The sequence below is a fragment of the Carcharodon carcharias genome, chromosome 13 (genome assembly GCF_017639515.1).
Source record: "Carcharodon carcharias isolate sCarCar2 chromosome 13, sCarCar2.pri, whole genome shotgun sequence".
In the NCBI taxonomy this organism is placed as follows: Eukaryota; Metazoa; Chordata; class Chondrichthyes; order Lamniformes; family Lamnidae; genus Carcharodon; species Carcharodon carcharias.
Window position 1 is genome coordinate 136,137,131 of NC_054479.1, and position 27,158 is coordinate 136,164,288.

Consider the following 27,158-nt stretch of genomic DNA (forward strand, 5'->3'; position numbering starts at 1 on the left):
AAGATGGGAAATTCAAAGGCAGTATTCCAGTTCAGAGTGTAATTTATACTGCTTTTTCTTCCTCCATTGGTGTAATTTATTGGTTCCAAAGCATACCCTGTAACACAATTTAAGTTTATTACTTCTGCTGGAAGCTACATCTGAAGAGTAATCATGAATATACCTTTATTCTACGTCTTTCTCTTCTCTCCCTCTAGGTTGCTATATGAAGCTAAGCATGGGAACAGAAACTAGAAATTGACAGTAAGTCACAGCATTCATCGTCTCTCTATTCAAACCCTTCTAAACACTAGATAAATCCAACTTTTGATAGTGATGTTAAGGATAAAGCATTCAGTGATGTACAAAACATGGCTGACAGTTTCCTATATTTCAACAGTAGTGACAATTCAAAGCTACTTCTTTGGCTTTAAATTGCTTTGGGACATCCTGACTCCATGAAAGGTGCTATATAAAAGCAAGTCTTTGAGGTGACAGAAAAAGAGCAAGAATTTGCTTTACAGAGGGGCAATTCACACCGATCTTCAGTTAATGGATCCAGAACTCAGGAAACATGCTTTAAAAAAAGTAAGCTTTATGTGTATCAAAAGTTGCTGTAACTAATGGGAACTAGTGTGTTAAACAGCACTCAACACAAGACAGCTTGTACACATTTGTGTCTGTACTAGGTTGATGCACATAATTTGAAGTGTGCCACCCAAGGTAAAGAAAATGTAGGTGAAGGCGTACTTTCCAGGAGTGTAGTGAAGCTTTAGGGAGCATTCTTCAATTAATATGTGGATGGGATAATTCTGAGAAGATTTTGCAAACAGCTCAACACATTGTGAAGGAGGTTCAGCAACATTGGTTCCCTTGCTGTTTTCTATGTCATCCTCTTACTGAAACATATTGCCTTGCTCCTCCTGGTGCTTTATAATGATGACAAAGTTGAGAAGTATGTAGCAGATAATGATGATGTGGGAGTCTTTGATGAGCTTACATTGAAATTTTACCCAATCCCAGGGAACGAGGGATCTGAATCTCTGGTGGATGTTTGATGATGATGGTAGGTATGTGTAGCTGGAGCTTGGAAAGTTTACATAAGTGTCATAGAGGTGTCATGAGCCAGGGTTGAAGAGGTCAGTCTCTGTCTCCTAGTTTCCTTGCTGGGTCAAATGGTTGCCTTAAAATAAAGGCATCATCCCTGCTGCTCAAGAATCAGGCATTGATAGGCATGATGCAGATCATGTGACTTCTTCAAAATAGGGCCATGGGATATTTTATGTCCTCTTGAATGGGCAAGTGGAACCTTAGCTTAATGTCTTATTCAAAAGATAACACTACACTCAGTGTGGTACAACCTCAGTACTTCACTGGCATGTCAGCCTAAATTGCATGCTGAAGTGGGTATTGAACCCACAACATTCTATTTCAGAGGTGAGACTGCTACCATTGGGCCATTGCTGGCATAAGGTTTGCTTGTGGGACTTAGTTTCTTTTAAATGCATCTATCCTAATCACCTCAGGCACATCATGTGGTAGCAAATTCAACACTCTCTGAGTAAAGAAGTTTCTTCTGAATTCCTTAGTGGATTTATTGGTGACTATCATATAAATATGACCCCTGTTTTGTTTTGGACATCCATGTAAGTGGAAACGTCTTCTCTATGTCTATGTTATCAAAACTCTCCATAATTTTAAGGATCTCTGTTGGGTCATTGTGCACTTCTCTTTCCTAGAGAAAAGAGCCCCAGCCTGTTGTGCATTGTAGCAGAAAGTAAAATGAAGGACAGGAGTTTCCTACAAAGAAAATAATAGAAAAAGTCCAGCTTCAGAATTCCTTGTTTTGGGAACACCAGCTGATCAAAATTTTACTAGACTATCGCAACCAAAGGAAGTCAGTGGAAGCTGCTTTTTGAAGTGAATTTAGTCTCTAGTAAATGGATATATGTTTTTCATTTCCAACCCACACGCTGCAATGAGTAAAACTATGTTTGAAAGGCAGATTCACCTCATAGACATGGGCATGCAAGGCCTAACTCAGAAATTGGTGTTATTAATTTATTTTTATTCATTCACGGGATGTAAGCGTTGCTGGCAAAGCCAGCACATAGTGCCCAATCCTAATTGCCCTTGGGAAGGCATTGGTCAGCCTTCTGAAACAGCTGCAGTCTATGTGGTATAGATAAGCCCACAGTGCTGTTAGCGAGGGAGTTCTAAGTTTTAACCCAGCGACAGCGAAGGAACGGTGTTACAGTTCCAGGATGGCCTGTAACTTGGAGGGGAACTTGTAAGGTATGGTTTTCCCATGTTGCCCTTGTCCTTCTAGGTGGTAGGGATCACGGGTTTGGAAGGTGTTGTCAGAAGAGGCTTGGTGAGTTACAGCAGTGCCTTGTTGTGTGTGTTGTAATGATATAAAGGAACCAATCGCTTATCAGGGATTGTGCAAGCACGTTGTGTGTTCATTTATTAATTCTAGGCACATGTAAACATGGATAAAAAGCTTGAAGACATCACAGCTGCAGGGCTGTATCTGCTGTGTCCTGCTGCAGGCTGTAGTGAAATTGAGGCTGGATCACATGACACACTTCCCTTAAAGTGATGGCATGCTGCTATCCCTTAAAGGCCTATTACAGCATCCCCCTTTCATTTTAAATATACTTCCCCCCTTCCAACGATGTATAACCATTTACAATACATGTTCATGATTAATTACCATTACATAAGTGTGTAGGACTGGTGAATCTACAAGTCTCTAAAGCATAGTGGTAATCTGCTGGTATGCCCAGATCTTGGAATGGTAACCTTGTCTGGAGTTTTCTTCAATTGCTCACAGTGATCTGTAGGATCTGCTGTGTTCTGCTTCAGGTCAAAGTGAAACTGGGGCTGGATCACATGACACACTTCCCTTAAAGTGACGGCATGCTGCTATCTCTTAAAGGCACACTATAGCATGCATCTTGTCAATGGTACACACTGCTGCCATTGTGCTCTGGCGGTGGGGGAGAAGGGGGGGGGAATGAATGTTTAAGGTGATGGACGGAGTGTTTATTTAATATTTGGGGTACACAATTTAAAAGTTCTTCCACATCTGCTATGGATTCATGGAGATTGGGTCTTGGAAATATGCTGCAATGAGGGGGGAAAAGTCAGAAGCTGAGAGTTTTGAAAATAAGACCATTTACCCCAAGAAGATATTGAGCATTTGGCTAGAAAAACAAAAGTTATGCTAATGGTGATAAATTCATTTTTTTTTCCACTGTATAATTGAGAGGGGCAGTACACATTGTACTTTTACTGGCATTGAAGTGACTGCAGCTTTCAGACTAATACAAACAAATATATTCTCACTGTTCAGCGACTCATATTAATCCTGCTACTTTTACCCACACATCTACTTACACAAACAGACAGCTTCTTCTAAGAATTCCAAATTGAGAGTTTTTGCCTAGAATTCTGAATCATGCCATTATTCGCCGAATGATTTGCCTGTCTCTCAGACATTGAGTTGAACTTTTGCCCTGTAAAACTTGTTACTGTTTCAATGAATACACAGACGAGAGAAAACTCCACTTGAACCCTCAAGCTTGTATATGATTTTAGTGAAGCATTGAAAGAGAATTGCACTTTTATTTTCCAATTGAAATAAGGATCATATAATGTATTTAAAAATGTAGACGGAACGGTTGGTTCAAAGTACACTGTTTTCCTGAGTTTCTCAAATCAGCTCCAGTTCCCAGTTTATGCTTAAGTTAGCTCTTCTCAGCCAAAGCAGTGGCAAAAGAGGTTGTGCATTTATACAGCACCTTTCAAAACCTCAGGATATCCTGAAGCACTTTAGAACCAATGAAGTACTTTTTAAAGTGTAATGGAGAGAATACACAGCACCTACAAACAGCAATGTGAAAATGATCAGATAATCCATTTTAGTGATGTTGGTTGAAGGATAATTAGTCAGGACAGCAGTGGAGAACTCCCTTGCACTTCAAAATAGTGCCATGGGGTTTTGTACGTCCAGCTGAAAGAGCAGATGTTTAACGTTGCATCTGAAAGAAACCACCTCTGAAAATGTAGCACTCCCTACTGAAATGGGAGTATCAACATGAATTTTTTTTTGCTGCTAAAGTCTCTGGAACGGGAATTTAACCCACATCCTTCTGATGTAGAGGTGAGATTTCTATCAACTGAGCCGCAGCTTTCAGGCACAGAAGGCAGCCACAATTGTATTTGCACGTCCCAGGTCAAGGAAGGGCAAAATCAGCCAGGGTTCCTGCACCTGATTACTATATTCCACTGCCCCCTGTCTCTGTGTGTAGACACCAGCTAAGGCTGTGGTGGTGATGATGTATTACAGTTCACTCTAGGAGTCTGAGTTCCTGTAGCAACATACACTTTTACATGCAGGTTGTAGCCTGGAGCTGTGGACGGTGATGGTAGCGGCTCCAACATTCTTTCCATCATCATAGCTGATGAGGAATCTCCCCCTCTCTTACTGCCTGCCATTGGATATGTTGGAAGGATTTGCAGGTTAATAATCAACCTATATGGCCACATTATGAATGCACCTTCCTTGGTCATCATGCCCTGGGGACTCTGGCACAGAGACAGTGGCACTACCCATCCCATCCCAAGGCCCCCTCCAATTGGTTGTGGTACCCTTCCATAATTGAATAGCCCAGTGATAAACACACCAGGCATTGATACACAATAGTCAGAAGGCAGCCACCTCTAATAGTCAGGCATGTGTTGGTGGGTCTTGTTGAGTGTATTGCGAGAAATGACATTTTGTTCTTGCAGACCCTTATCCAAAATTGAATACTGGTGAGAGCAAGATTTGCTTTTTGATGCTATTGTGAATGCATTATTAAAGAATGCAATTATTATTTAGTTACATATAATGCAGGAGGAAATCATCCCTTCATAGTTGGAGTCCTGCTGTACCAGGGATTCCTAAGCCCCAAGTTCTGAAATCCCCTCCTTTAACCTCTTAGTTTCTCTACCTCTCTTTCTTTAAGACCTCCTTAAAACTTAACCTCTCTGACCAAGTTTCTGGTCACCTGTCCTATCTCCTTCTGCAGCCTGATGCCAAATTTTGTCTGCGAACATTCTTGTGAAGTGCATTGCAATGTTTTACTATGTTAAAGGTGCTATATAACGACAAATAGACCCCAGCTCTATTGGTGAGAAGAGAGGTTGTTAAGGTATAAAGTACTCAGGTGAATTAAGACCTTGGCTACACTGGCATCTCAAAAAATGAAAACTGGAAGAGGATAAAGGGGTAAAAAAAATTGCAAAAATAGGAAACAAATGGAAATCTCAAAATACTCAGTGATTCCATCAACCTACCCCAAATTTACTCTACTCACACATTCCCACAATTACCCATAAGCGTTAAGATAAAAGCAAAATACCGCAGATGCAGGAACTCTGAAACAGAAACAGAAAATGCTGGAAAAACTCAGCAGGTCTGACATGTGGAGAGAGAAACAGAGTTGACATTTTGAATCAGCGTGACCGTTTTCTTAGCTTGCTTTGTTGCTCTACTGGTGATATATCGTTGATAAACATCTAACCAGCTCTGAAGAAGGGTCATGAGGACTCAAGACATTAACTCTGTTTCTCTGTCCACAGGTGCTGTCAAACCTGCTGAGCTTTTCCAGCATTTTCTGTTTCTGTTACCCATAAGTGTTTATTGCTCCCAAATTTCAGTTTTGGGTGAGTAAAAGTCATATTACCAGTAACAAATTCTACCGGAGAATAACCATTGAAAAGTAACCAGCAATCATGCCAAAGCAAAGAAATAGGTCATTTGACCCATCAGGTCTGTGTTGTTGTTTCCCTCCACATGAACCATTAAGTCTACTCCTACTTTCCTGCTCACACATCATGTTCCAGCATATTATGAACTTTCAGACAACACTTTCAATTTTTGTAAAAAGGCAGATTGTCAAAATAGCCACTGAAAATCATGTGGGGCAGAATTTTACATGTCGGCAAGAGGGGGTGGGGCCTGTTCGCCGATGCGTAAAATGACGCGCGGTGATGTCGGGAGGATCTCCCAACGTCACTGTGTCTGATTTAAATTTTCCGGTAGGCGGGGGCGCAGCAAAATCAGCTGTTCGCCCACCGACCTGTCAATGGCCAATTGAGGCCATTGACAGGATCAATTATACAATTTAGGGACCTGCCTGTCCAACCTTAAAGTTGGCGGGCAGGCCAGGAGCCCTTGGCGGGAACTAGAAAAAAACATGAAACCTCATCCAATGGCGGGATGAGGTTTCATGTAGGCTTTAAAAAATTTTAATAAAGATTTTGTAAAAGTTATGGATGTGTCCCAACTCATGTGACATTGGCACGAGGGGATGTGTTAGAGAAATTTTATTTTTCTATTTTTATCTTTTTTACATGTACAGCCGATCTCCCTGAGGCTGCACTTAGCCTCAGGGAGATGAGTGCGCTCTATCGTGCACATGCACGAAAGAGCACACTCATGATTTTGGCAGTCCCCGCCCCTCCCACCCACACAGGGAGTGCATAGCACTTCTGTGCGGACGTCACGCTGGGTGGGCCCTAATTGGCCCACCCACATAAAATGACGCCGCGCCCCCGATCAGGGGTTCCGATCGGAAGCGCGCACATACGCGCCCGCCCATAAACTTCCCCCCAAATGGCGGGGATAATTCAGCCCGTGATCTTTGGCGGCAGCTCCAACAGTCATGAAACTCAAACAAATATCTAATTACATATGGATGTTCACAGCCATCAGGGAAATTCACACATCTCTTAGCTTAAGGATAGAACATCAACAAAAGGATTATAGCATTTCAGCCAACTCATCTTTCTGGTTCACCATGGACAAAAGACACATCGAAACTCAATGTGTAATAGATAAATGCAAATGGGTGAAAAATAGCAATATCTTGAAAGTGGGAGAAGGACCGTCCTTAACCTGTTCAAACTTCAAGTTCATCTGAGAAACAACCTCCTGGAAATTCAACTACAAAAAGCCTCACAGCTTACTCAGAATATCCTGATAACAAGAACTTCACCAATTAAAAGCAACAACTCATCTCAGAAGCTATAGGCCTGCCATGAAAGAGAGACAGAGACAATCAGACTTTATAATCATGGTGTTTTTTTTATCCCTTCACCTGTATCTAATCTTTGTGTGAGTAATAGTGTGCATGAGTTCGAGTGAGTGAGACATCCTTTATAAAACCTCTGGGCCAAGTCTTAGATAATAAATAACCTTCTTTATTTTTAAGTCACAAAAAGCTTGCTGCTGTAAATAGTCAAATTGGGACAATCACCAAGAGAATAAGAAAAAAACACATCTCACATCTAAAATCACATTGATCATGGACAGTAAGAAAACACATAAATAGTTTGTGACACGTCCCATGAACTTTTACTGGGTAAATGGTACTTTTTAAACGGCAATTTTCAGGCACATTTCTGCAAAAAATTCAATTCACTTAAGTTTGTATTACGATGTTTGGGAAGAGGGCATCACACAAATAAAATTATACCAGTTATATGGAATGTATTAAAAATGGCTAAGCATTTACTCTTTGTGGTGATAACATTCAAATGCTTAAAGTATTTGTAGGAAACTCTTTTGTCCACTATTTTAACTGAAGTGCTAACCTGTTTAAAATAAATATCAAACATTTGTGGAAGGAATTTAAGAGAAGACAACCTAACTTCTTATTTCATTCTCAGGATATGAGCATTGCAGGTAAAGCCAGCATTTGTTACTCATTCCTAGTGGCCCCTGAGAAGAAGGTAGTGGGTTTTCTTCTTGAACCACTGCAGTCTATGTGGTGAAAGTGCCCTTGCCATACTGTTAACATAGGGAGCTCCAGGGTCTTGACCCAGTGACACTGAAAGGACAGCAATATATGCCCAAGCTGGATTTGATTTTGTCTCGCAGGGGACTTGCGGATGGTGGTGCTCCCATGCCTCTAGTCATTCTAGGCAGTGAGAGTCATGGATTTGGGAGACATTGTCAAAGGAGCCTTGGTGAGTTGCTGCAGTCCATCCTAGAAATGGTACATACTGCTGCCACAGTTCACCCAGTGATGGAGGGGCTATATGTGGCCTGTGGGAAAGACTTGTTAATTTTAAAGGTGCAAAAGTAATATGTGAAGTGTATTCTTGCAGCAAGCATTAATTCTGAATACCTTAATGCCTCCTTTAAAATAGTGGACAACGGGGTGACATGTGATACCTTAAGGGTTCACCCACAAATGTCACAGAGTCTATTCTCTAAATCATTGTTTCCTATGAGAAACTACTGTTTTATTAAGAAGGGACCATCTTAAAAAGCATCACTCTGGAGGCTGCACCCACGAGTTTGTTTCATCTATGCTGACAGCCAAGTTTAATGCAGTTATGCAAATATAGAAAAAAGTGTGGTTGATAGTAATTGCTGATACAGCAAAACTGATAAAAATCAGTTCTATTTCACGAAAACTGATCTTTAGTGAAGTGAGATGTTATCAGGTTTAAATTTTATTAAATATTACAGCCAGCAACCTCTTAAAAAGGAAATAAAAAAGTCTTCATTCTCCATCAGGAGTCACAACTTGCATTAAAACATGCATTTAATTAATGGTACTGGTCACAAGGTCTTTATTGTACTGATAAAATGAGCAAAGAGTGGTCTTATTTTCATAGTTTGCTTTGGTGATATGCCATTGATACACATCTAACCAGCTCTTTACGAGTGATTGGTTGGGTCTCATACCTCTTCCAGTTCATATTGGTCTGACCTGGCCAAAGATACATAGAACTTTGCTCCAATGGTTTCTTTGCACTCAGCACCACAAAGCTGCAACCCTCCACTGCAGAAAACTTGCTAAAGCTGCACTTTATAAGTTCTGCACATGGGTTTCCGTCTTACACAGATAACCTTTTTTTGCTAATCAAGTGGGTGGACATCAGTGATTATTGGAATATGGAGGGCTTCTCCGTCATGTGCAGTCCGCTTCACGGCAAGCGGGAGTTAGAGTGAAGCTTCCTCTAATCTGCCCCATCAGTGCAAAACGAACCTTGAAGATCAAGGTACATCCCTCCCACTGCACATGTGTACTATGTCATTGCAGCATTAGTTAGTGTTAGCTGTGGCTCACTGGGTAGTAATCTTGCTTTCTGGATCAGAAGTCTTGTGGACTCTTAAGCCCCAATCCAGAGATATGAGCACAAATCCCAGGCAGGCACTGCAGTGCGGTACTGAGGGAGTGCTGTACCATCAGAGGCTCTGTCTTCTATATCAGAATTTAAACTGGACCTGTGTCTAGGTGCCCATGACACAATTTTGGAGAAAAGCAGGGGAGTTCTTCCTGGTGTTCCAGCCAATATCTATCCCTCCACTAGCACCATTACAAAAAATTACCTGGCTCTTTTCACATTGGCCAGAATTTTGATGTCAGCAAGTGGGGGCGGACCGGCACGCTGACGCATAAAATGATGCGCGGTGATGTTGTGTGTGCGTCGTAGCGTCAGCACGCATCATTTAGATATCACGTTCGGCAAGCGCACACCAGCCGAATTGTCAACGGCCTATTGAGCCCATTAAAAGAACAGTTATTAATGCTGCCTGCCCAACCTTAAGGTTAGCGGGGGGGGGGGGGCAGGCGAAGATCCCAAGCGGCCTTTGCGTTTTTTAGGAAACCTCATCCACGGGCGGGATGAGGTTCCCAGTAGGCCTTAATAAATAAATAGATAAATGATTTTCCCACAATTCATAAGCATGTCCCACTCATGTGACGCTGTTGCGTGAGGGGACGTGTCTAAATAATTTTTAACTTTATTATTTATGAACTGCTATTATGTACTTAATCTCCCTGAGGCATGGAGCTGTGCCCCGGCTCCCCCTCCTCCCCCAGCCCGCACAGGCAGTGCTGAGCACTACCGGCCGTGCGTCACGCTGACCGGGCCTTAATTGGCCCCCCCCATGTAAAATGGCGGCACGCAGCCGATTGCGGGCGGCGATCGGCTCCGCACCCGCTCCCAACTGGCCCGATCGACGTGCAGAAAATTCTCCCCATTGCTATTTGTGGGAGTTTGCTGGGTGATATATTGGCTGCTGTGTTTCCGACATTGTAGCAGTGATTGAGGAAGTGCTTCATCAGCTTAAAGCACTCTGGGGTGTCCTGAGGTTGTGAAAGGCACAAAATAAATGTAGGACTTTTGTCCTGAATTCTTTTCTGACTGAGACAGAGCAGTCACACGACAGCTGGATGAATCTACTAAATCAAATGACAACAGGAATTTGGTGTAAGTAGGAATTGGGTTCAGTGGGGAAGGAAGTGATACGTTACTTCAACCAAGAGGCAACATTAAATAATTCAATATATAAGTAAATAGTCAGAATTAGCAATTAGATCAAAGAGGATAAAATTAAAATGAGCTAGTTAGAATATACCAACATGAAAGGAATCCAAATTGCAATGAATAAAAAGCTGGTATACATAAATAATAAATACAAGGTAAAATCATACTAACCTAGTTATTAAACTAAAAGAAATGATTAATTACAAATTAGTCTGAAATCAAGTTAAATCCATCTACAAAACATAATCTGGATCTTAAGTAATTTTATTATATCTAGAATTAAGTTGCAACTAACAAACAAGCAAGTTTGTGGATGGTGAGAGCGTCCTTGTATAGTGGCAGTCCATCAGGCAACTGGAGTGTGAGTTAGACACACTCCAATGCATAAGGGAGGAGGAGGAATTTCTGAATAGTTTACTCCAGAGCCCAGTCCAACCTCAGAGGAAAGCATCGGTGCAGGAAATGGGTATTGGGACTGTCAGGCAGCAGGGTACAGCAACGATACATATTTATCTGGCACCTTTAACATCATGAGACATCCCAGGGCACTTCACATGAGCATTATAAAAGAAAGTATGACACCAAACCCCACTAGGGGATATTGGGCGGAATTCTCCCACCCCACCCGCTGCGGGTTTCATGGCGGGCGGGAGCGGAGAATCCACCGGGAGGCAAAACAATCGGAAACCCGCTGTCATTAAAAACAGGTCGCAATTCTCTCGACGGTGTTTCCATGGCCGGTCGGTTGTCCTGCCGACCAGTGGCACGAACGCTATTTGCGTTCATTGGCTTGTCATGAATGCTCATTAAAACAAGCTGCTCACCAGAGTCTTGCCAGGCCTTCCAATCTTCCATCATGAGAGCAGGAAATTACATCGGCGCAAACCCGGACCTCACTTCGCTGGTAACTTCGAGGTGAGTGGAACATACCTGCCTTAGCGCTGCGCCGGTCTTGTTGTGATGGACACCACTCTGCTGGGGTTGTAGGGTCGGGCTGCTCCTTCTCTTTGCTTTCATTTTTTCGAGGAACACCGCTGAGCTGTGGTACTCATGCAGGCCTCCACTTTCAGAGACTAGCACTTCAACCAGGGATGGGCTGTGAGTTGAGGGCCAGGCTGACAAACATGAGGGGGTCAACGGGGAGGGGAGGCTGTGGAATGGCAGTCAGGGGAAAGGGCGGACATGAGGGCAGCATCAGCTGCCATGGAAGTAGGGCAGGAAAATCTATGGACCCTTATAGTTTCCAAACGTGTCACCCTCTGAGCTTTGCTTTCTTGCCCCTTGAATCATTAATGTCTTTGATGTTTCCTTTCAGAGAGAAAGTAAAAGCAGATATGGATGCAGGGCTCAATGCTGCTTTTGTCAGGGTCCTAATGCAATGGAGGAGGCGAAAGAGGGAGAGGCAACTCGGCACCCAGCTTCAGCAGGAGGGACATCATCAAGCGGAACCACAGCATGAACAGGAGGGTCAGGGGAAGAGACCCAGACAACGGGGGCAATTCGCCAAACCTAGGGTTTATTGTCCAAGAGTCTCCTATTTGAAAATGAGTGAGGGACAATGCTGGGCACATCTGCGCTTGTCCCAAGATCTGGTACATCATATATACCTAAACACTTCATGAAGACCTGACACCAAGTGGAATTGGAGGGTATCCCCTGCCAGTGGCTTTGAACGTGACCCCAGCACTCAATTTCTTGGCCTCTGGTTCTTTCCAAGGAATCTTGTACAGCATCTCCCAGTGCTCAACACATCGATGCATAAAGGAGGTCATAGATACCCTTTACAGGAAGGCCCAGCATTATGTCAGGTTTGCTCTGGACGAAGATAGTCAGGCTGCAAGATTCACCGGCTTCGCTGCCATCTCAGGCTTCCCTACAGCACAGGATGTGATGAGCTGCACTCATGTAGTTATACGGGCTCCATGGCAGCAGCCCCTAATGTTTATAAACCACAAGGGCTGTCATTCCATTAATGTACAACTGGTGTGTGATCACCGGAAGCACATACTGCATGTTTGTGCATGGAACCCTAGGAGTTGCATGACTCCTACATCCTGAGTCATTCCAAGTGCCTGAGATTTTTGAGGGGCCATTACATCTGCAGGGATGGCTGCTTGGGGATAAGGGGTACTCGCTGGAGCGCCGGCTGATGACACCGGTGCATCGCCCTCAGAGTCATTCCGAGGAAAGGTACAACACTGCTCACAGGCCCACACATTGTCTTACAGAGAAGACCATGGGGCTTCTGAAAATATGCTTCTGGTGCTTGGACTGCTCAGGTGGCTTACTTCAATACATTCTGGACAGGGTTTCCTACATCAGCGCAGCATTCTGCACCCTTCACAATCTGGCAATGCAAAGAGGTGACCCCCCTGCCAGAGGATGACCAGGAGGAGGATGAGAGCTCATCAGAGGATGAAGATCCGGAGGCTCAGGAACCTCAGGAGGCTGCTGAGGGTTAGTATGAATGCAATGACACCATGGAGGAGGGAAGACATGAGAGACATGCCCATGATACGTTAATCATTGATAGTTCCAGGAAGAATAAAGTCAAGTGAGGGAATATGGTCACATCTCCCCTAGTTCTTCTTTCAGCTCAGAGGATGACCACCCATGCTCAACAAGAACGAGTCCCACATTCAGCTCACTCTGGGAACTGAGAGCCCACTTAGGAGCAAGAGCGATGCGAGAGAAGGCTTGAAGCTTTTGCCGACATCTAATGATGCCAACTCTACTGCGACTGAGATGTGGACATGCCAAGGGATCTCTTCCTCCTGTGATGTCTTTTCCTTTACCAAGACCACTGAGGAGACACAAAGGCCGCTAGAATATCAATGCTAATGAGGCTGCTGTGCTCCCTGCAGCCATCCAAGGGGTAGGGCACACGCCACTGTTCCTGTATCCCTCTGATCAAGGCCTGGAGGATCTGTTGTGTGAAGCGAGGTGTAGACTTCATCCTGAGGCTCCTGGCCTTTCTCTTATGGGTTGTGGACATTTCTGGTGGGCTGGAGAGATTGAGATTGTGTGTTGGACTGGAGTTTAAACATGGCACCTGGACCTTCGAACCCGCCAGCTAACAGGACTGAAACGCGCCTCTGCACAATGAGTGAGGTTACGAGTGTAGAACAGGGCGGTAGTTGATGCCATTACGGACGGAGGGCTGAGCACTGTCAAAACTGCCCAACACTGCATTTAGTTTCATTTTGGGAGAACTCTGCCCATTAGGTCAAAGGATTTGGGCAAAGAGGTTTTAAGGAGCATCTTAAAGGAGGGAAGTGAGATAAGAGACTGAGAGGTGTAGAGAGGGAATTCCAGAGCTTAGGACTTAGGCAGCCGAAGGTATTGTCACCAATCTTGGAGCAATTAGAATCGGGGATGCACAAGAGGCTAGAATTAAAGGACAGCAGATATCTGGGAGAATTACAGGGTTGGGGAAGATTACAGAGATAGGGAGGTCCAAGGCCATGGAGGGATTTGAAAACAAGGATGAGAATTTTAAAATCAAGCATTGCTTGATTGGGAGCCAATGTAAGTCAGTGAGCACCGGGGTGATAGAGGAATGGAACTTGCTGTGAGTTAAGATACGAGCGGCAGAGTTTTGAATGACCTCAAATTTACCGAAGGAGATAGAAGAGAAGATCCCACACACACTGGCCTAAACCAACATATAATATTCTTGATCCCTGTGAGTGTAAGGAGAAAGACTTCATGAATAAAAGCCACAACACTGACCTAAACATGGGGCAGGCAGCTGTTCAAAAGAGGGAGGAGCAGAATAGAAATACAATAGACATAGGCGATTAGCCAGGATTAAGATTCCCTCAGGTTGTGCTGCCTACATGTAGCCAGGGTGAGGAATATTTTAATGCAGAGGTGGCGGGGGGGAAATGGGAACAGGCGGACGAGTTCCAATTGTTGTAACTCATGTTAGGACTAATGAGATAGGGAATAAAAAGGTGGAGCTCTTGCTGAGGGAGTGTCAGGAATTAAGATCTACATTAAAGTGCAAGGGTGGTAATCCCAGGATTGTTATCCAAGCCATGTTCCATTCGTATAGAAAAATGAGAAAAGACTTGCATTTATATAGCACTTTTGACAACCACTAAATGTCTCAAAACACGTTACAGCCAATGAAGCACTTTCTGAAGTGTAGTCCCTGCCGTAATGTAGGAAATATGGCAACCATTTGCACACAGCAAAATCCTATAAACAGCAATATCATAATGACTAGATAATATATTTGCTGATGTCAGTTGAAGAATAAATATTGGTCAGCAAACCGACAATAACTCTCCTGCCCTTCTTCAAAATCGTGCTATGGGATCTATGATGTCCACCTGAGAGAATGGTCAGTTTTAACTCAGGCCATATTTTTACATTTTACTCAGAAGACAGCACCTCTAATTGGGCAGCACTCCCTCAGTACTGCTTGTCGCATGAGCCATTACTTTTGCCCTCAACTCCTGGAGTGAAACTTGAATTCAGAATCTTGTGACTCAGGTGAAAGTGCTACCAACTGAGCCAAAGCGGCAAATAAGCTAGGAAGGCAAACCCATCACCAAAGGGATACTGTGAGGAGAAAGGGTTCATTTCATGGGACACTGGTATCAATACCTGGAAAGGACAGAAATGTACCATTGGGATACGCTGCATCTGACTTAATACTGCAATGGGTGCTGTCTACAGGCCTCCTGATAGCAACAATTAAGTGGTAGAATGTTTTAATTCAGAAATTCAGAGAGGATTGTATTCAACACAAAGTTGTTTTAATGGGAAACTTTAATTTTCATGATGATTAGGAAAAGTAGGGTAGCTCAAGTCAGAACAGTAGTAAATTTCTCAAGTGCATCCAAAATATTTCCTTAGAGCAATATGTGCCGACAGCAGGTCATACCAGATTTAGGAATGAGTAATGAGGCACCCTTAATAATTTAACAATAAGGCACCATTTATCTGTCAGAGATCATAATACGATCGAATTCAGTGCTAGGTTTGCAGAAGGGGAAACCTAACGCAGTTACTTAGATTTAAAGCTAACTTTAAGAGAATGAGACAGACGATGATGACAGCAAGCTGGTCGAAATGACTATTGGGTGAATCTACAGATAGGTAGTGGGAAGTGTTCAAAAAATAATACAGAAACCTCTAAAGCGGAAGATCTTTGCTTACCAAGTAAAACAGCAATGGTCGACAAACAAGATGTGAGATAACATAAAACTAAAGGAAATAGCATATAAAATTGCAAAGAATAGTGTAGACCCAGAGGACTGAGAAAGGTATAAAACACGGCAAAGGAGGACAAAAAATACTAAGAGCTGCAAATAGGGAATGCAAAAAACTTGCGAGGGATGTCAGGATGAACTCAAAAAGTTTTTACAATTATTTTAGGAGCATAGGAACAACAGGAGAAAGCCATTCAACCCATTGAGACTGCTCCGCCATTCAATGCGATCATGGCTGATGAACACTTCAATGCCTTTTACCCACACTATCCCCATGACCCTTTGTGTTATTGTTAATCAGAAATCTATCAATTGTCACAAAAGTATAATAATTCTCATAATATTATTGTGATTTATTGTATAAGTAAGGTAATAGAGGGGTTTGGATAGTTTCTGCATGTGTGTGTGGGATTTAATTGAATTGGAGACAGCTGGTCTGGAGGCTTTGACTCATCAAAAGAAGCTAGTTTTGAAATGCTAAATACGTAAACATGAATGAAGTTTTAGAACGTAAGGTGAGGAGAATTTGCATTTGTAGATAAATTAGGGTAGTTTGAATTTCAAAGAAATGGTAAGATGTTACACCTAGCCAGAGAAGCTAGGCCAAGCAGTGTGTTTATTTTCCCCAAAGATTACTGAAAACATTAGCACCATGCAATGATTTATGAGAAAAGTAAAATCCAAGGACATATGGGCACCATGGAATTTGCATTAAAAGGGAGAATCATGTATAAAGGATAGTGAGGTTATGTGTTAGAAAACGTATCACAAGATCCACCAGAAGTGTGAAAAGCCTCCAGTAGTTATGCAATAAATTGCTGTCTACAGAAACTGAAGCTGGGAAAAGCCATTTTGAATTTTACTGTCCAGGATAAAGTATTAACTGGCTGGAATCTATTAAACCTCTTCTTTTGTTTATTGTTGTCTTAATGGGGGTGTAACTGGAAACCAGATTAATTAGGGGTTTTAGGAGTTATTATAGTAGTAATTTGTAGACCTATGTACATGCTTAAAATCTTTGCTTTTGTTAATATACACTTAATTTAGTTTTGCACAAAAAACTCTAGAGTCTTGGTGGACTTATTATTACTGAATTCAGACACACATCGCAAAATAAAATACAAATTGCAACATTGCTGTGACCACATGATTAAGTTTCCCTCGCGGGTTTGATCTGCCTGGCACACATCATCTGCCACACATAATACAATCTATTTTAGAAAGAAAGGGTAGTTAAGGGCAATATGGACTCTTTGAAACAGCTGGAGGTATTATTATATATGACAGTAAGGTTATAGCGGATTATTTAATAATTTAGCTTGTGCCAGTCTTCACAGCAGGGAACGTTTATTCCATGGAAATTAGGAATGCAACATCTTCTGAAACACACTGAAATTAATATAAGCAAGAAAGCAGCATTAGAAAAATGGCACTAACTGCCGACAAATCCTTAGCACCAGAAGTTTTTAAAGAAAGCAGGTGAGGAAATTGCAGCTGCTTAAGCCATAATCCTCTAAAGCACTTTAATTAGCACATTCCTTTAGATAATATCACCACCTTCAACACCTCTTTGTCCTTTTGTCTGTGACATCTTTTGGTTATCTCCAGCTATCACTGGCCCTCTGCCTAGCTCTTCTTGTCCCAACCATACCACCCCCCCCCACCAACCTTAAACCAGGTTATATTTCACCCCTTTTCTATTTTTACTTAGTTCTGTTGAAGGGTCATGAGGACTCGAAACATCAACTGTGTTCCTCTCCACCAATGCTGCCAGACCTGATGAGTTTTTGTAGGTGTTTTTGTTTTTGTTTTATCATCTAAAGCTCTCCTGATTCAGGAATTGTCCCTTTAGGTCGGTGAATTGCAAGTGTAACAGAATTATTTTAAAAAGTTGAGAAATGTGAGAGAGAGATCCCAGAAAATGTAGAGCTGTTAGTCTAACATCTGTTGTGGGGGAAGTTATTGGTATCTATACGTAAGAAGAGTGGTTGAGCGCTTAGAGAAGTTTGAGCCGATTAGCAAGGGCCAATATTGATTGGCTAAATGTATTTCAGATTCAACGAGTGTAATTAATTATTTTTTTAAGAAACAGCTAAAGTAGTGGATAGGGATATATTTATGGATGCAGTTTAGATGGCCTTATAGAAAACATTCAATAAGGTACTACATCAGAGACTGTTCCATGGTTGGGAAATTGGTTAGGTGGTAGAAGACAGAGACACATGAATTGGAAGAAAGTTGCTTGTGTTTTCCCATAAGAATCTGTGCCGGGGTCTCAACAGTTCATTACATTTATTAACGACTTAGGTAACATTATAGCTATATATCTAAGTTTACCAATGACACAGAGATTGGTGGTATAGTAAGGAGGGTGGATGGGAGCATAAAATTGCAAAGAGACATTGAGAGATTAAGCAAGTAAAAAGGATGGTAGAAGTGTGGAACTCTCTATCCCTAAATATCATAGATGCTAGATCAATTAATAACTTTAAATTTGATATTGGTATATTTTTGCTAGCCTGGGGTATAAAAGAAATGCCAAGGTAGGGGGATGGAGTTAAGAACACAGTTCAACTATGATCTCATTGAATGGAGTGGAACAGAATCAAGGGGCAGAATGGCCCACTCCTGCACCTATGTTTTTATGCCAGATTAGTGCCAAACCATGTTGTTTGGACTTTGGGAATGTGATTCAGATTAAACAACATTCAATGTTTATCCCTGACAAGAGCAAGAAAGAAGGGACGTCCATCCTATCAGTGTAGGCTAATGGCTCTTCACTAAGATCATCGCCAAATGCTTAAGTGAAGCAGTCCAGATCAACCCCAGGATACTTTAAATCTCAGGGCCCAAAGGTGAAATTATGCAGTGTTATATGTTACATGGCACCCAGTGAGAGTGCAAATCTGAATTGGAAAGGTATAGTTGGTTACAATGGATCTAACAGTGGGTCAGATCTTGCTGGTAAAATAATGATGTGTTAATGATGCATGTTGTCGTTAGTGCCTAATTCGGTCAAGCAATTCCGGGGATGAAAAGATATGCAATGAGTCTCAGACAAGAAGTTGCCTCATTGCTCAGATTATTCTTACTTCATTTTCATGTTTCTTGGATGAATAGTTTTCTTTCATCTGCCTGCAAAACAATGGTGACAACACTTCAAAAGTAACTTGTTGCTTGTGGGTACCTTTCTAGAATCCTGAGGATGAGATAAGGTGTTGTATAGATGCACTTTGTTTTCTCTCCACTATTCCACTGCATATGCCTTTATTCCCATGGCCATTAAATGGCTACCCCAGAACTGTATATCCAAAATTTGGAGTCTTTCAGTTAGCCATCAATTTGTATCATCTATTGGTGAAGCCTCCTCCACTATGATGACTTTTCAAGGCTTTATTGTAGTGGTAATTAGCCTGCAATAGTGCTGCATTTTAGGATGGAATTACTTGCACCGTTGAAACAAAACTCAAAAGATATTAAAGTACTTTGACTGCAATGCAATGCTACATTGGTAGCTAAAGAAGAAAGGCTTACATTTATATAGTACATTTCACAACCACCAAACGTCTCAAAGTGCCTTAGAGACAATGAAGCACTTTTGAAGTGTAGGGTCACTTTTGAAATATAGGCAACATAGTTTGAACGACCTGCTGTATCAGACGCCATCTCATCAATGGAAAACTATCTTGGTAGCATTTGCAGATCTGTAGGAAGTGGCATATGAATGGAGAAAAAGCAAAACACCATGGGGCAGGATTTCCCCCTCATTGGTCGGGCACGATAGGTGGGTCCAGGAAAGGCTGAAGGCTGAACGCTGCCCGCGATCGGGCTCTGACCACGATTTCGCGCTGGCTGGTACAATTATTGGCCAGCCAGCATGAAAGGCACACTCAGAGCCTCAGCACTGCCGGGGTGGGTGCAGGAGCAGCGCGAGCGCTGAGGTGTGCGCATGCGCTGGGGGAGCGCGCACTGACTGCTCTCTGAAGGCACCGATCTGCCTTAGGGTGCTGAAGGCTTTTAAAATAAAAAATAAACTTTTTACATATTATATAAACATGACCCACATGTAACTCAGTCACATGAAGAGGGACATGGTAGTAACCGTTGGAAACCTGATTCCGCCCAGGGATGAGGTTTTGTTAAAAATGCAATGGCCGCCCGGCCTATTTGCCCGCCTGCCAACCAAATGGTTGAGTGGGCAACGGCAATTGCTACTTAATTAATTACCTAAGGACCTTAATAGACCTCTTAATTGTCGGCAGGCGTGCTACCACCTCTCGTATGTGCCCGCTGACCGAAAGATCACGTGAGGGTGCAATGATGTCAGGATGCTCGCCTGATGTCACCGCACATCATTTTACACTCGAGCGGGTCAGGTGTGCGCCCGGCCACTCAGCGCAAACTTTTGCCCCATGTCTGTGAAGTTAGCGGGAATGTTTTGCTCTTATTTCCCCTGTTAGCCAGTCTCTCTGGTATGTTAGCCATTATTACAAAGGGATTGGAGTATAAGAGTAAAGAAGTCTTGCTGAAGTTATGTAGGGTCTTGGTGAGTCAGCAACTGGAGTGCTCAAGACAGTTTTGGTCCCCTTAGCTAAGGAAAGTATACTTGCCTTAGAGGGAGTGTGGCATATGTTCATTAACCTGATCCCTGAAATGAAGGGATTGTTCTATGATAAGCGTTTGAGTAGGCTAGGTCCATATTCGCTAGAGTTTAGAAGAATGAGAGGTGATTTAATTGAAAAATATAAGGGGCTTCCTTTCTTTCGTCATTGAAGACATGTTTATAGCTGAAGAACATGGTAAATTGACGACATAAATAAGGATCCTTTGGTAATGGAACAGCAAAAGAACATGATGCCACAGTTAAAATAATAAAATGAACAATCACTGTTAAATTCGGAAACAATATGTTTTACAGCAGCTTATCATGTCTTTCAGAAACATTGCAAATCACGTATCCAATAAGCTACTTTGGAAGACCATTTTGAATAAAAACCCTCCATCGGACCTGTTAAGGGAAAGATGAGAAAGCACAAAAGAAAGAATGAAAGAAAATGTAGGGAATGCATAACAATAATAAAAGAAATCCCAGGATGGCACGTAAAAGCATCATAACTGATTCAACAGGTCTTAACGCAATCACATTTCTCAAGTTCTTCCACTTATTTACAGGGTTGGCAGAAACATTCCACATCCACCTACACCCTCCCCACCGCCCTCCAACCCCCAACACATGCACACCGTGGCTACCACTATTAGCAATAGAGAAAAACAACTACGACCTTGTGGATCAGTCACAATTTGTTTAACCCATGAAAGGCATGGATTGCAAAATTGTGAACTGTTCCAATGTTTTGACAAAAGGAAGCAAGCTGAAGCTTGTGGCTTAAAGTTAAGTCCAATCTCCTCATCTAATCAGCAAAATAATGTGCATCAAAACATACTTGTTGCCCACACTCTGATCACTATCGGCTATTTATGTCCATATTAAGCACTTCATGCATGTCACCCTGAAAGGAACTGCTCCTAACACCCTTAACATACATTCACTGAGGCAAATTCTCACTAATTACTCCAAATTACAGGTTATTGTCCATTTGTTCTGTACATTACATGTTGTGATTTTTGTCAGTTAGAAGCTTGTCCTATAACACTTGTTATCATGAAGCACACTGGTTTCATTTCCTTACTTTATTGAGCTTATTTTCTATCACTTAGTTCAAGCAACCCACTTTTCATTGAAGACCAAAGAGGTATATTACCAGATAGCTATCATCTGCTAATTTAATGATAGGACTCAACATGCACTATGAACTTCAAATTGTATCTCTCTTTCAATTAATTAGGATAGGTCTTAAGTTTGTATTGCAGGCACTAACTGCATAGTCTCTAGTACGTATACTAAGCACATCATAGGTTAATCAGTTACAGCCAATGGTATCCCACCTGATTTTAATGTTGCTTATTGTCGTAGGGAATAGGGAATTGGGTGTACTGCTCAGCAAGCAAGTAGGAAGAAGTTAGGAGCTGTTATATATGAACATCCATCAATAAATTCAGATATTTTCTTGGATTTACCCTGTTCTCTTTGGTTCTGTTTGTTTCAAACTTCCTCCTTTTCTTTTGCTCTCTCTCTTTCTATGTATTTACTCTCCTTAAACATTTCTGTCTGTCTTTCTTTCCTCTTTGTGTCTATTTTATAAAGGTTGTATTTGTTCTCAGGATGCAAGTCATGCTGGTAAGGCCAGCATGTAATCTCCAGTTACACTGAGAAGATAGAGGTGCTGCTCCCTTCTTAATGGACTGCTACAGTCGTTGTCTCATTCTTGTTTTCAAATCCTCCCAAAGCCTTGCACCTCCATATCTCTGTAATCTCCTCCAAGTGCACAACCCTCTGAGATATCTGTACTCCTCTAATTCAGGCCTCTTGTCCATTTTCAAGCACAATTGCTCCACCATTGGTGGCCCTGCCTTTAGTTACCTGGGCCCCAAGTTCTGGAATTCCCTCCCTCCCTCTTTGCCTCTCTACTCCGCTTTCCTCCTTTAAGACACTTCTTAAAACCCAGCTTTGATCAAGGTTTTGGGCATCTGACCTGATATCTCCTTATGTGGCTTGGTGTCATACCTTGTTTTATAATGCTCCTGTCAGGTGCCTTGGGGTGTTTCATTATGTTAAAGGTACAATATAAAATATGTTATTGTTAATTTGTTGTTCGATTGTTGTTGTTGTGGATCCAATGCACCCAGCAGCATTAGGCAGAGAGGCTGAGAGTGCAAGGGTTAATTCAGATGATGCTCAGAAAGCACTTTGCTGTAAGCAGAGCATATTGCAAAGCTGGGAGTCGTTTTGAGCAACCACATCTAAAAAAATGAGTTAACAAACATTTCGTTGCTTGACTCAAACCAGCCCGAGTGAGTGGAGTCACAGCTTGCAACGCTGACAATACACACAAATGCTTTAAGTCAGGCAAGCATCTTCTGGAGGGAGTAGAGCACATTAGAGTGACTGGAAAGCACCAGGCAAGATAGCAGCTGCAGCAGGCTCAGGGGATTGAAACTACCCACACCATACCAGAGCTCAATCCACTGAAATTTGGTTCAACTGTGTGTAATAATGGAATTTGTGCTTTCATATATAAGCAAAAAGAAAGGCTTGCACTAAATCATGCTGTATTAAAAGGACATGGTTACCCCTGTAATAATTATATTTATCAACATATGATTAGATCATTTGTTTCAGAAAACAATGCAAATGTATTATTGCACTGGGTGTGATGTTATTATGGTTAATATGACCCTTTAAATGCACTGAAAAATATTTACATCCATGTAGAGCCTAATCACATTTCAGAGAAGTCTCTCATAATTTTGCTTATAATGTATGACTTTGAAAGCAGCAACAGTCATTGGAGCTATGCACAGCAAGATTCCACAGAAAAGAGAAAGGTAGGCTGTCACTTTGGGTGATATCCTTGTTCAGAACTGAACCATCTCTAGAAGGTTCCAAACCAAAACATTAGTCTTTCTCTCTCCTTTAGCTGCTGATCTTCCTGCTGCAAATTTCTAGCGTTATCTGTTCCTTCTCTAGTTTTCCAGCATTGTTCTATTTTTCCCTTTTCCTGGTGATTTTATGGGACCACAATATCCAGTGTGGCCTTCTTCCCAGAACTCCATGCAGACTGCTGATTCTCTTGACAGTCTATTAATAAGCAAAATACATAAATCAGGGGCATTTATAATTTAAAATCACTTCTAATCATCTTTAGGTCAAATGATTTGACGCAATTAGATATTCCACAATTTGCACAAATTTCCATATTTATCATGTGTGTTGCAGCTGGTAACCCATGTGGGCCTGACCAATAAATCACTTACCTAGTGAGTTGCCCTGTTGAAAGTCAATCTGTGGAGGTTAAGCAATTTGAATTCGAGTGGAAGTTTAAGGGAGTGACCCATTGGGAGTAGGATGCGGTTACCCAGAAGTAACTGCAATAAGCCTGTCAGGGGCTTTTTAACTTAGCTACGCACTTACACCTTGACTTCCAAGTTTCTTGAACAACCAGCGTGAGTCAATGTGATGACAAACTTTAAGGCTCGATTTCAGCAGAACTAATTTAAAAGGACACTGCAAAACTGACGATTGAAGGATTCTGAGGTGGGAGAACAGAGGAAACTACAGTCGTAATGATTTCCTAGTGTGGAGAGCTTCGCCTTCATTCACGGATGTCTCCTTGGGCCTGATCTTATGGCCTCTAGAGGCCTACGAGGAGATACCCTTCCCTGCCGACAGGGGAACAAAATTTGCCTCCAAGAGCAAGGAGATTAGCAGCAGGAATGTGGCACCATGCTCCTAGACACAGTATAGGAAGCATTTAATGACCTAGTCAGGGCAGCAAAAGTTGAGCGCAGCGGTACTTTTAACTTCATCCTGATGTGTGGACTACCATAACATCCTCAAGCTGCCTTTCCCAAGCCTAACCCTGTACATCACTCCTTACACAAAACTCTTGCAGGTGCAACCACCCCTCTCTGCCTACGCACTTTCTCACATTCCCATCTGATCATCCACCACTGACACTCATTCTCATCTTAATGCAATGTTATGCCCCCTCCTTCATAGTGACCGTCAACAAACGTTGAATCTACTCAACATATTCCATTAATCTCACTCGTAAGGCTGGAGTTTACAATTCGCTGCTGGCATGTTTTAAGGCCAGGTGAGCACAGAAAATGCAGCAGGTGGCCTCTCTGCCACCTATACCCATCTGTCTCCGACTTTTATGGGGGTGTTAGGGAGTTGCTGAGCTTTTCCCTTTGCCCTATTGAGGCCTTTAAGTGGTCAATTAATAGCCACCGTGGCAGGAGGAGACCCATGACATACGGGAAGCCCTTCAGCTTTGGCTGCACGGGTTGGTGTCGGACAAGGACCCATCAGAGGTACCCCCCCCTCACTTCCCAGGTGATTTCCCCCCTTAACTCTCCCGCCAGGCTCCTGAACCCAGTCCCCAATCTTTGCTGAGACCCCCAACCCTGGATTTACTTGGGCTCCTCAGCATGGTGGGACTGCCTGTGGTCCCAACAGTGGCCACCATTCCTGCTGGCGCTGGTGAGACCACAATCCGATTGGCTAGCAGCTCTCTAAGGCTAGACCACCTCCCGAGATATGGGCGGAACCCTCACCTTAAAACAATTAATGCTGCTCCCAGCGTTAAATTGCTGTGGGGCAGCTGTCAGGGTCGTTGCCTGGTTGTCCGCCAAGCTTTTCGCTGGGGTGGGGATCATGGGGACCATGACAACCCATAAAATCCAGCCTGGAGATCTCTTCCTGCCATCCTTGCAGGAGAAAGCAGGCAGTACACAGGAGGTAGAGAGCTGGAGGTGACGCTCTAGGCATCTCAGTACTGACAGTTGCAGGGGAAGAGGCGCATGAGAGAGACGAAACCTTGGCATACCCGACCACCGCAGATGAAGAGAAAGGGATCCTCCCAGCAACCTGGTGGCAGAATTAAACATTGCATTCGGCCAGTTGGCATACAACAAGACGATGTCCTCACTCATAGAAAGATGATCACTTGCCAAGGTCACTTGGATTGAGGATCAAAAGCAGAAGTCAAATTTGGGATTCACTCAAGTTCTGTCGAAGGGTCATGAGGACTCAAAACGTCAACTCTTTCCTTCTCCGCCGATGCTGCCAGACCTGCTGAGTTTTTCCAGGTAATTCTGTTTTTGTTTTGGATTTCCAGCATCTGCAGTTTTTTTGTTTTTATGAAAGTATGCAGGTCCTGCTCGATGGCTTGCACACACTGAGTTGCAGCTTAAATAGGATTGTTGAAACCCTAGTCTTGCTCAATCGGAGCCCTGCTGATATGCAGTAAAGCACTCTCCAGCTCATTGCAAGCAAGCAAATGTGTATAGGCCATGCGATGGAGAAAGAGGATGTAGAAATAGGGGCTTTTTTAAAATTCGTTCATGGGATGTGGGCTTCCCGCCAACATTTATTGCCCATCCCTAGTTGCCCTTGAGAAGGTGGTGGTGAGCTGCCTTCCTGAACAGCTGCAGTCCATGTGGTGTAGGTACACCCACAGTGCTGTTAGGGAGGGAGTTCTAGGATTTTGACCTAGCGACAGTGAAGGAATGGCGATATATTTCCAAGTCAGGATGGTAAGTGACTTGGAAGGGAACTTCCAGGTGGTGGTGTTCCCACCTATCTGCTGCCCTTTTCCTTCAAGATGGTAGTGGTCATGGGTTTGGAAAGTGCTGTCTAAGGAGCCTTGGTGAATTCCTGCAATGCGTCTTGTAGATGATACACACTGCTGCTACTGTGCATTGGTGGTGGAGGGAGTGAATGTTTGTTGTGATGCCAATCAAGTGGGCTGCTTTGTCCTGGATGGTGTCAAGCTTCCTGAGTGCTGTTGGAGCTGCACTCATCCAGGCAAGTGGGGAGTATTCCATCACACTCCTGACTTGTGCCTTGTAGATGGTGGACAGGCTTTAGCTCAGACCAATTCCACTGCTTACCTGTTCTCCCCACCACTGCCCACTGCCACCATCCCCCCACCCACCCAAATACCACACCCTCAGCCAATGCCCCGGTGGTTGGGAATACGCAACGAGTCTGGCAGCATCTGTGGAGAGGGAAACAAAGTTAACATTTCAGGTTACTGGCCTTTCATTTGCTTTGCAGTACATCTCCTTTCAGCCTGCAAGCATGACCCTGCGCTTCCAGTCGCCTGTCATTATAATTCTCCACCCTGATCTAACACTGACCTCCCTGCCCTCGGCTTCCTACACTGATCCAATGAAGCTCAATGGAAGTCCAAGGAATAGCACCTTATTCTTTTGATGAGACTTTTTACAGCCTCCCAGAACCAATATGAGATCAAGTATTTCAGATCATAACACCTGCCTCCATTTATTTTGGATGGCCACTGTTGGCGCAGATTCTTTTCCCATTTGCACCTCCTTGAGTAACATCATTTGTTTCTTTACTTGGCCCATTATAATTTCCTTTTGCCTCGCACTATCATCCCTTTTGTCATTTTATCCCCTTGCCTTTCACCCCGTGAAAGACCTTCTCTTTTGCTCTTTCCCCATCTCTCTCATATCTTTCCAAAACCTTGATATTTTTCCCTCTCTTTCCGTATCACTCTATCCTTCTACATTTCTACCACCCTGTCACTAAATTTCTCATTCTTTTCTGATACCTGCAACTTTAAATGGACTCTTCTCATGTGTGAATTCTTTGCCAGTCAGTAAAGGAATTTCCAGATCCTCCACAGTCCTGACAATCCTTCAGACGTCTATTCAGCCCCGTCTCACCCTCCTCATCACAAGAAAGTGAGACCCCAGCTCAGTCAATTTTTTTCTCGAAACCCAATTCAGACGTCAGCCTTGTAACCCACCTCTCAGCTCTCTCTCTAATAACGTTTTACCCCATCTGTAATACGAAAGCTCAAAACTGAACATATTAATCTTGATGTCCTCATTCAGGCCAGAAGCAACTTGTGAATCCAATCTCAATGACACTTTCCCCAGTGATACTTTCCAGCATTTATTTTTTTAACTGCCCACAATGTGAATTAATGGTTTTAACAACTTGGCCACCAAAACCCACAGATC